We start from the raw sequence: 10,270 nt of genomic DNA on the forward strand, positions 1-10,270 counted from the left end.
ATATCCCTGTTGATTTGAACAGAGGCTCAATAAGTATTTGTTGAAAGATTGAATACCTTCATAGTTTTATTAACTCTTTATGAAGCTTTATTAATCTTTTTCCTGAGATGTCTTGAATGTTGTTAGTTTAGCAAATTTTTATCTTCCTTCTGTAGTACAGCATTCTACCAGGGAGATTTTCCTCTCTTATGAAAGCAGCTTCTAGTTGGTTTTTATAAAAATAATAATAATCACTAACACTTATGTTGTGCTTACTCTGATCTGAACGCTTTACCTATATTAATTACAGGTAGTATAAAAACCCTATGATGCCTGAGTTATTGTAACATCTATTTTACTGATGAGTTAACAAAGTTTAAAATTACACAGGTAGTAAGTGATGGAGCAGGGATATTTCAAACTCAGGGAATATGGCTTTAAAGTCTGTACTTTCAAGCACAGTGCTTTGCAGCTCAGAGATAGAAGTTCACTGTTAAGTAAGTCTGCAGAAAAGGTAAATATCAATAGATACTTTCATTTGACTTATGGAAACCAACCCCTCTTAATGTTGGAGTCAGAGTGTTCTTGAAAAGGATTGGATACATTTGCATAGAGGAGTATGTGGGCATTCCGGTGGTGGGGGGAAAGTAATTGAGTTACGATTTGATATTCTGGTGGACTGGGATGATAGAAAAAGTTGACTGTTTTTATTGTCATAGTGAGAGACTGAACTAGAAATGGCTTTGAGTTGTGGCGAGGAGCAAGGAGAGTGGTTCTGCTTCCATGATGCAGCAAACCCTGGAAGTGATCCTGACTCAGCCAACTTGTTCTTTAGGAAGCAATTGGGCAGGTGAACCAAAAATGGGCTCAGGAAAGCCTCAAAAACTTGGGATACATGAGGGAGAATGTCATCTCAACTGAACCTATAACTCCCTCAAAAAGCCTCTGGAGAGTTTGCCTTGCAGAAGTGCTGTCCCCTACAGTCCTCTCTTCAGTTCTTGCTATTATTTCTGAAAAGCTTCACCTCACAGCTGGAACTCCATAGTCACTAGCTCCTGAGGTGACTGGCACTCTGCAACCTGACTTGACCTTGCCACTCTGGGGCTGCCTTATGTCTTATGAATATGCATAGGTGAGGGAATTAAAAAGCACTGATCCTCAGGACCCTGGCCTCTTCTCTAAGCATCCTGCTGGGGAGTGGGTTCTTCCACCCTCAGAGAATCTTTACAGCTGTGATAAGATGCTACCTTACTTGAGGAACCTCCATATTGTTTTCCATAATGGCTATACTAATTTACATTCCTACCAACAGCACACAAAAGTTCCTTTTGCGCTACATCCTTGCCAACATTTGTTATTGCTTGTCTTTTTGATAATAGGCATCCTAACAGGTATGAGGTGATATCTCATTGTGGTTTTGATTTGAATTTCCCTCATGATCAGGGATGTTGAACACTTTTTCATGTACCTGTAGGTCATTTGTATATCTTCTTTGGGAAAAACCTTTGGAAAAAAAATGTTTATTCAGGCCTTTGCTCATTTTAAAATTGGATTATTTGTGATTTTTTTGGCCACGGAGTTGTATTAGTTTTTGTGAGTGTTGTGATAGAAGTCCAATTTCATTCTTCTGCAATGTGGTTATCCAGTTTTCCCAGCACCATTTATTGAAAAGACTATTTTTTCCCCCATTGAGTATCCTTGGCTCTCCTGTCAAACTTTAGTTCACTGTATATGCATGGGTTTATTTCTGGGCTTTCTATTCTGTCCCATTGGTCTGTCTGTTTTTATGCCCATACCACACTGTTTTGATGGCTATAGCTTTGTAATATAGTTTAAAATCAAGAAGTGTGATGCCTCCAGCTTTGTTCTTCTTTCTCAAGATAACTTTGGCTATTCCAGGTCTTTTATGGTTCCATACAAACTTTAGGACTGTTTTTCTCTATTTCTGTGAAAATGCCTTTGGAATCTTGAGATTGCATTGATCTATAGATGGCTTTGGGTAATATGGACACTATGGCAATATTAATTCTTCTGATCCATGAACAAAGAATATCTTTTCACTTGTTTTTGTCTTCTTCAATTTCTTTCATCTAAGTTTTGTTATTTTCAATGTACAGCTTGCTGTCTCTAGAAATATGGGTGCTACTAGGCCCTGTAGAATATGTAGATCCTCCAATTGCCCTTGTCCCTATTTCTTTGCCCCTCTCCTTTGTGCCCTTTAGAGAGGGAATTGGGGAAATTCCTGCTGAGGCCTTGTATGTAGATGGGTCTAGTCAGGGCAATCTGCCCAAATAGACTGCAGTCACTATTCAGCCCAACACTGACATCATCTGGATGGAAACAGGAACAAATGGCAGCAGCCAGTTTGTTGAATTCAGAGCAGTTTGTCCAGATCACTCATGAGCCCTGGCCATTGACTCTTCGCACTGACAGCTGGGCTGTTCTAAAGGGATTAATTCTATAGCTTGGACAATGGGAGGCCAATTGTGATCAAAGGGAAGATCATAAATAAACACTTGTGGGGGGCAAAATATGTGGAAAGACATTTGGGTTTGCCTGTAAGAGCCTGAGGTAGTCCTCACTGTTTTCCATGTGCCAGTTCATAAGGCACTGACACCCCCTGGCAATCAGGTGACTGATGTCCTAGCCTGGGTATGAACCCTAACAACTGATCCCTCAGCAGATACAAGAGATTGAGTGCATAGGAAGAATGGCCCCTGTAGCATCCAGGTGGGATGGCACATTGCCAAGGATGCTGGATTGCCCTTGAGATACAGTGATTTGGTTAAGTTCTGGTTAAGAACAGCATGTTCTGTGTATTCTCAACAATGCCCAAGGCAACTGGCCAAGGAGTCTGGGGCCATCCTCTGAAGTTCCCAACCAGTGAGGAATTGGCAAATTGATTATATTGGCCCCCTCCCTCTGAGTAAGGGTTCTAAATATGCCGTGGTTTGTGTGGACCCTACATCTGGCCTAACCTAAGCTTTCCCCTCTTGGTGCATAAACCAGGCTGCCACCGTTAGGACATTAGAGAAGCTGAGTACAATGTACAAATACGCTTGATGAATAGACAGATCAAGGATCACGTTTCAAAGGAGCAAGACTATGCAAAAGAATACAATATCAAATAGAGGTTCCATCTCGTCTATAACCTACTAGCAGCAAGGTTGGTAGAAAGGAAAAATGGCGTATTAAAGTGGCAGATAAAATTATGAACAGATAAAACCACACTAGCTGGTAGATCAAAGTACTGTCATAGACTTTAATACATTTGAATGATCAAAAATTAGGGCCTGTTGCCCCGTTTTCCAGACTGGGGGCCCCTGATGAGATACCCGACATTGTAAAGGTTTGGAATTCTTGGGTGATGGCCATTGCCCCTACTCTCGCCAAGGATCAATGTGCTATTTCACTGAGGACACTGGGTCCTATCATGCCTGGGAAAGGCATTATCTACTGCAATTTACAATGGGGCATCCCACTGGGATGAGTGAGTTAGTTCAAACCCTTGTGTGTGGGGAAACTACTCAGTCACCACTGGGATCCCATTGTCCTGCTGCAAGCCAGATCTGTTGAAACACACTATACTGGAATGGAATATGCCTCACTGAAAGAGGAGAGAAGGCGGGGGTTCTGATCTGGAGTGTCCTGCCCCCATTCATCTCCTCACACCTGACCGTTCTGCCCACCCCCAGCCTTGGTCAACATGTGTAGTATGCACAACCAGGTCAAGTTCCTTAAGCTGACAACTTCTCTCTCCTCAAGGCCAGGTGGGTACATTCTGTTCTCCACTGGTATGATCATTTGGCTGCTATCTTTGTTCCCTCAATTGCCTTGGAGGAGGTTATGGCACACACAGAAGCCCTTACTAAATTCACCTAGCAAACTTTAAATGATGGTCAATAAAGCCTGTCTTTACTGAACACTAAAAAGCCTCTAATGAGAAAACCTGTGCTTCAAAATAGGATGGCTTTGGATATTATTACTGTCTTGCAAGGGGGTACTTGTGCTATTATCCAAACAGAATGTTGTGTGTTCATACCTGATGATCTGCTAATGTATCATCTTTATTAAATCACATGAGGAAACAAGAGAAAGTTCTGAGTGATTCTTTTTTTTTTTTTTAATAAATTTATTTATTTATTTATTTATTTTTGGCTGTGTTGGGTCTTCGTTGCTGCGCGCGGGCTTTCTCTAGTTGCGATGAGCGGGGGCTACTCTTCATTGCGGTGCGCGGGCTTCTCACTGTAGTGGCTTCTCTTGTTGTAGAGCACGGGCTCTAGGCGCGCAGACTTCAGTAGTTGTGGCACAGAGGCTCAGTGGTTGTGGCTCGCGGGCTCTAGAGCGCAGGCTCAGTAATTGTGGCGCACAGGCTTAGTTGCTCCACGGCATGTGGGATCTTCCTGGACCAGGGCTTTTACTCATGTCCCCTTCATTGGCAGGCGGATTCTTAACCACTGAGCCACCAGGGAAGCCCTGAGTGATTCTGTTGGCCTTAATAAATCATTGGTTTGGATCATGGGCTCTTGGTGGAAAAAAAATGACTTATTTTGGGAATCATTATCTTAACCTGCATTTTCTCTTGCATGTGCCTATGTTGTTGCTGTGATATTTGCTTCCAGAGCAGCCAGATAGCTATAAAATGAGCCACCTCCATGTTAGTAAAACCCTTTGCTGAGCACTCAGGGCACATTGTGGAAAAGAGGGTGCATGTAAGATTGTAAGAGCCAATCATGAGGGTAGAGTGTGGGAGGAGGTCATAGAGAAGATGCGACTGTTGGTTGACCTGTGAGCTGGACCCAGGCAATCAGAAGATCCTGACCCCCTCCCCTGTCCTTGGAGTATACATTCCACCCACCCACACTAGGAGCTGTTTCAAGGATGTAAACTTGACAGAATAAAGTTGTTGTAGAGACCATCTGGACGGTTTATGTGGCTGAACCCAGTGAATGCCTCTATATAAACTTTTAAGATTTTGGAGTGTGGGTGCAGAAATCTCATCTTGTGGCCATCCAAGACAAGCCTTTAATGAAAGTTCCCTTGTTTATTAAACCTGCCATCCACCAATCTAGTCTGCCTCTTTCTTTGGTCTTTCCTTTAGCCTCAGTGTATGGGGGCCAGTTAGCAAACCAACAAAACTTATTCCTAAGTATTTTCTTGTTTTTAATGCTATTGTGAGTGGGATTGATTACTTTATTTCTTTTTTTGGTAGTTCATTGTTAGTGTATAAAAATGCAGCTTCTTTGTGTATGTTGATTTTGTATCCTGCAACTTCACTGAAGTCATTGATTAGTTCTATCAGTGTTTAGGTGGGAATCTCCTAGGTTTTCAATATATAATATCATGTCATCTGGAAACAGATACTTTCACTTCTTCCCTTCTGATTTGGAAGCCTTTTATTTCTTTTTCTTGCCTGATTGCTCTGGTAGGACTTCCAGTACTATGTTGAATAGAAATGGTGTTTTGCCCCTGATCTTACAGCAAAAGCTTTTAGCTTTTACTATTGAGTATGATGTTAGCTGTGGGCTTGTCATAGGGCCTTTATTATGAGTTACATTCCTTCTATACCCAATTTGCTGAGGGATTTTTATCACTTAAAGATGTTGAATTTTGTTAAAATTTTTTTGCATCTATTAAGATGACCATGTGATTTTTATCCTTCATTTTGTTAACATGGTTTATTTCATTTATTGATTTGTGTAAGTTTTTGTTTTTCTTGTTTTTTTTTTTTTTTCATGCAGAAAGTTTATTGAGGAGTGTCAAAATCAACACATATAGGAGAGTCCAGGAAGTGGGAACTGGGCAGAGGGAGGGGTTGCCATAAAGGCCTCAGATGACCTTACGTGGGAGCTCTGGAGCTAGGATCATCTTTCAATGTTGTCCTAACTTGAGGCAAAGGGGTTGAGGTTCAGATTTTTTTTTTTAATTAAAGAATAGTTGACTTACAATATTGTATTTGTATCAGGTGTATAACACAGGGACTCTATTTTTATAGATTACAAAGTTTTTACAAAATACTGGCTATATTCCCTGTGCTATACATTACATCCCTGTTATTTATTTTATAACTGGTAGTTTGTACCTCTTAATCTTCTTCACTTATTTTTCCCCTCTCCTTCCCCTTGATTTGTGTATGTTAATACATCCTTGCATCCTAGGGATAAATCTCCACTTGATCATGGTGTGTGTTCCTTCTAAAGTGCTGTTCAATTCAGTTTGCTAGTATTTTAGTCAGAATTTTTGCCTCTATGTTCATCAAGGATATTTGGCCTGTAATTTTCTTTTCTTGTAGTGACCTTGTCTGGCTTTGGTATGAGGGTAATCCTGGCCTTGTAAAATGAGTTTGAGAGTGTTTTCTTCTCTTCAACTTTTTAAGGAAGAATTGGTATTAGTTCTTCTTTAAATGTTTGGTAGAATTTACCGGTGAAGACATCTGGTCCCAGGATTTTCTTTTTTGGGAAGTTTTTGACTACCACTTCAATCTCCTTACTCACTGTTTTGTTCATATTTTCTATTTCTTCATGATTGATAGGTTGTATTCTTCCAGGAATTTATTCATTTTTTCTAGATTGTCCAATTGGTCTGATTCTTAAAAGTGTTATTTGTTCAGCTAATAGGTGGGGAAGGCAGTGTGAAGTAGCTGCAAATGTACAGAGATAGAAAACAGCTTGGAACATTGACTGTCAGTGTTGGGTAGGGGTGAATTAGGTGGAATAATAATTAGCTTCTAAGGTTCACAAGTTGGCTGCAAGGAGGGCTACAATTAGATGTGAGTGGTAGGGAGGGTGGTGGTCATCAATAATTTATTAGGCTAATGGATTTGAATTTTATTCTATAGATTATTGGAAGCCATTGGAAGGATTTTAAGCAGTAAATTACTTTGACGGTAATTCTTAACTCTTTACTTTAAGAGCACTATTATTACTTAAAAGTCTTCCCGCAAGCTTTGCCTAAATCTACTAAGAGTCAAAAAGGGACATTTAATGGAAAAGTTAAACCAGATGCTTAATCCTTCTGATGGACTTGTTTGTCATACACAGATAGGTAAACTAAAAAAAATAACTGATGTCTAAAAAAGAAGATGAATTTATTCATTGATAAAGCAACCCTCTCATTGCCAGGTTATATGGAAATGACCAAGTTACCTGTTTACTGTTTTTCCCAAACCTGGGATTGAATGTTCCATAGGGCACCTCTGTGGCTCAATTAAAACAAACAAACAAACAAACAGAAACCTTTATAAGTGTTTACAAAACTCATAAATCTTGAGGCTGACTTCAGAGATCAGAAAAATTTAAATAAAATGTGTGAAAATAAAAACCATCTGGCTGCCCAAAGATTAATTTTAATCCAAACAATGAATCCAGCTCAGCTTTATGCATTCTCTACTCATAACAGCAAAGAATGTAGAAAAGCACTGGTTATACATTAGCGCTCAAACTGCAGGGTTTTTTCCTCCTTTTTTTTTTTTTTTTTTGTATGAACAAGTACCTGTTTTTTTGTTTTGTTTTGTTTTTTGTTTTTAATCAGTCATCAATTTTATACACATCAGTGTATACATGTCAATCCCAATCGCCCAATTCAGCACACCACCATCCCCACCCCACCACGGTGTTCCCCCCTTGGCGTCCATACGTTTGTTCTCTACATCTGTGTCTCAACTTCTGCCCTGCAAACTGATTCATCTGTACCATTTTTCTAGGTTCCACATATATGTGTTAATATACGATATTTGTTTTTCTCTTTCTGACTTACTTCACTCTGTATGACAGTCTCTAGATCCATCCACGTCTCAACAAATGACTCAATTTCTTTCCTTTTTATGGCTGAGTAATATTCCATTGTATATATGTACCACATCTTCTTTATCCATTCGTCTATCGATGGGCATTTAGGTTGCTTCCATGACCTGGCTATTGTAAATAGTGCTGCAGTGAACATTGGGGTGCATGTGTCTTTTTGAATTACGGTTTTCTCTGGGTATATGCCCAGTAGTGGGATTGCTGGGTCATACGGTAATTCTATTTTTAGTTTTTTAAGGAACCTCCATATCGTTCTCCATAGTGGCTGTATCAATTTATATTCCCACCAACAGTGCAAGAGGGTTCCCTTTTCTCCACACCCTCTCCAGCATTTGTTGTTTGTAGATTTTCTGATGATGCCCATTCTAACTGGTGTGAGGTGATACCTCATTGTAGTTTTGATTTGCATTTCTCTAATAATTAGTGATGTTGAGCATCTTTTCATGTGCTTCTTGGCCATCTGTATGTCTTCTTTGGAGAAATGTCTATTTAGGTCTTCTGTCCATTTTTGGATTGGGCTGTTTGTTTCTTTAATATTGAGCTGAATGAGCTGTTTATATATATTTTGGAGATTAATCCTTTGTCCGTGGTTTCATTTGCAAATATTTTCTCCCATTCTGAGGGTTGTTTTTCGTCTTTTTTATGGTTTCCTTTGCTGTACAAAAGCTTTTAAGTTTCATTAAGTCCCATTCGTTTATTTTTGTTTCTATGTCCATTACTCTAGGAGGTGGATCAAAAAAGATCTTGCTGTGATTTATGTCAAAGAGTGTTCTTCCTATGTTTTCCTCTAAGAGTTTTATAGTGTCCAGTCTTACATTTAGGTCTCAAATCCATGTTGAGTTTATTTTTGTGTATGGTGTTAGGGAGTATTCTAATTTCATTCTTTTACATGTAGCTGTCCAGTTTTCCCAGGACCACTTATTGAAGAGACTGTCTTTTCTCCATTGTAAATCTTTGCCTCCTTTGTTATAGATTAGTTGACCATAGGTGCGTGGGTTTATCTCTGGGCTTTCTATCTTGTTACATTGATCTATGTTTCTGTTTTTGTGCCAGTACCATATTGTCTTGATTACTGTAGCTTTGTAGTATAGTCTGAAGTCCAGGAGCCTGATTCCTCCAGCTCCGTTTTTTTCCCTCAAGACTGCTTTGGCTATTCGGGGTCTTTTGTGTCTCCATACAAATTTTAAGATGATTTGTTTTAGTTCTGTAAAAAATGCCATTGATAATTTGATAGGGATTGCATTGAATCTACAGATTGCTTTGGATAGTATAGTCATTTTCACAATATTGATTCTTCCAATCCAAGAACATGGTATATCTCTCCATCTGTTGGTACCATCTTTAATTTCTTTCATCAGTGTCTTATAGTTTTCTGCATACAGGTCTTTTGTCTCCTTAGGTAGGTTTATTCCTAGGTACTTTATTCTTTTTGTTGCAATGGTAAATGGGAGTGTTTCCATAATTTCTCTTTCAGATTTTTCATCATTAGTGTATAGGAATGCAAGAGATTTCTGTGCATTAATTTTGTATCCTGCAACTTTACCAAATTCATTGATTAGCTCTAGTAGCTTTCTGGTGGCAGTTTTAGGATTCTCTATGTATAGTATCATGTCATCTGCAAACAGTGACAGTTTTACTTCTTCTTTTCCAATTTGTATTCCTTTTATTTCTTTTTCTTCTCTGATTGCCGTGGCTAGGACTTCCAAAACTCTGTTGAATAATAGTGGTGAGAGTGGACATCCTTGTCTCGTTCCTGATCTTAGAGGAAATGCTTTCAGTTTTTCACCATTGAGAATGATGTTTGCTGTGGGTTTGTCATATATGGCCTTTATTATGTTGAGGTAGGTTCCCTCTATGCCCACTTTCTGGAGAGTTTTTATCATAAATGGGTGTTGAATTTTGTCAAAAGCTTTTTCTACATCTATTGAGATGATCATATGTTTTTTATTCTTCAGTTTGTTAATATGGTGTATCACATTGATTGATTTGCGTATATTGAAGAATCCTTGCATCCCTGGGATAAATCCCACTTGATCGTGGTGTATGATCCTTTTAATGTGTTGTTGGATTCTGTTTGCTAGTATTTTGTTGAGGATTTTTGCATCTATATTCATCAGTGATATTGCTCTGTAATTTTCTTTTTCTGTAGTATCTTTGTCTGGTTTTGGTATCAGGGTGATGGTGGCCTCATACAATGAGTTTGGGAGTGTTCCTTCCTCTGCAATTTTTTGGAAGAGTTTGAGAAGGATGGGTGTTAGCTCTTCTCTAAATGTTTGATAGAATTCACCTGTGAAGCCATCTGGTCCTGGGCTTTTGTTTGTTGGAAGATTTTAAATCACAGTTTCAATTTCATTACTTGTGATTGGTCTGTTCATATTTTCTGTTTCTTCCTGGTTCAGTCTTGGAAGGTTATACCTTTCTAAGAATTTGTCCATTTCTTCCAGGTTGTCCATTTTATTGGCATAGAGTTGCTTGTAGTAGTCTCTTAG

This window comes from Eubalaena glacialis, chromosome 10 (genome assembly GCF_028564815.1).
Source record: "Eubalaena glacialis isolate mEubGla1 chromosome 10, mEubGla1.1.hap2.+ XY, whole genome shotgun sequence".
In the NCBI taxonomy this organism is placed as follows: Eukaryota; Metazoa; Chordata; class Mammalia; order Artiodactyla; family Balaenidae; genus Eubalaena; species Eubalaena glacialis.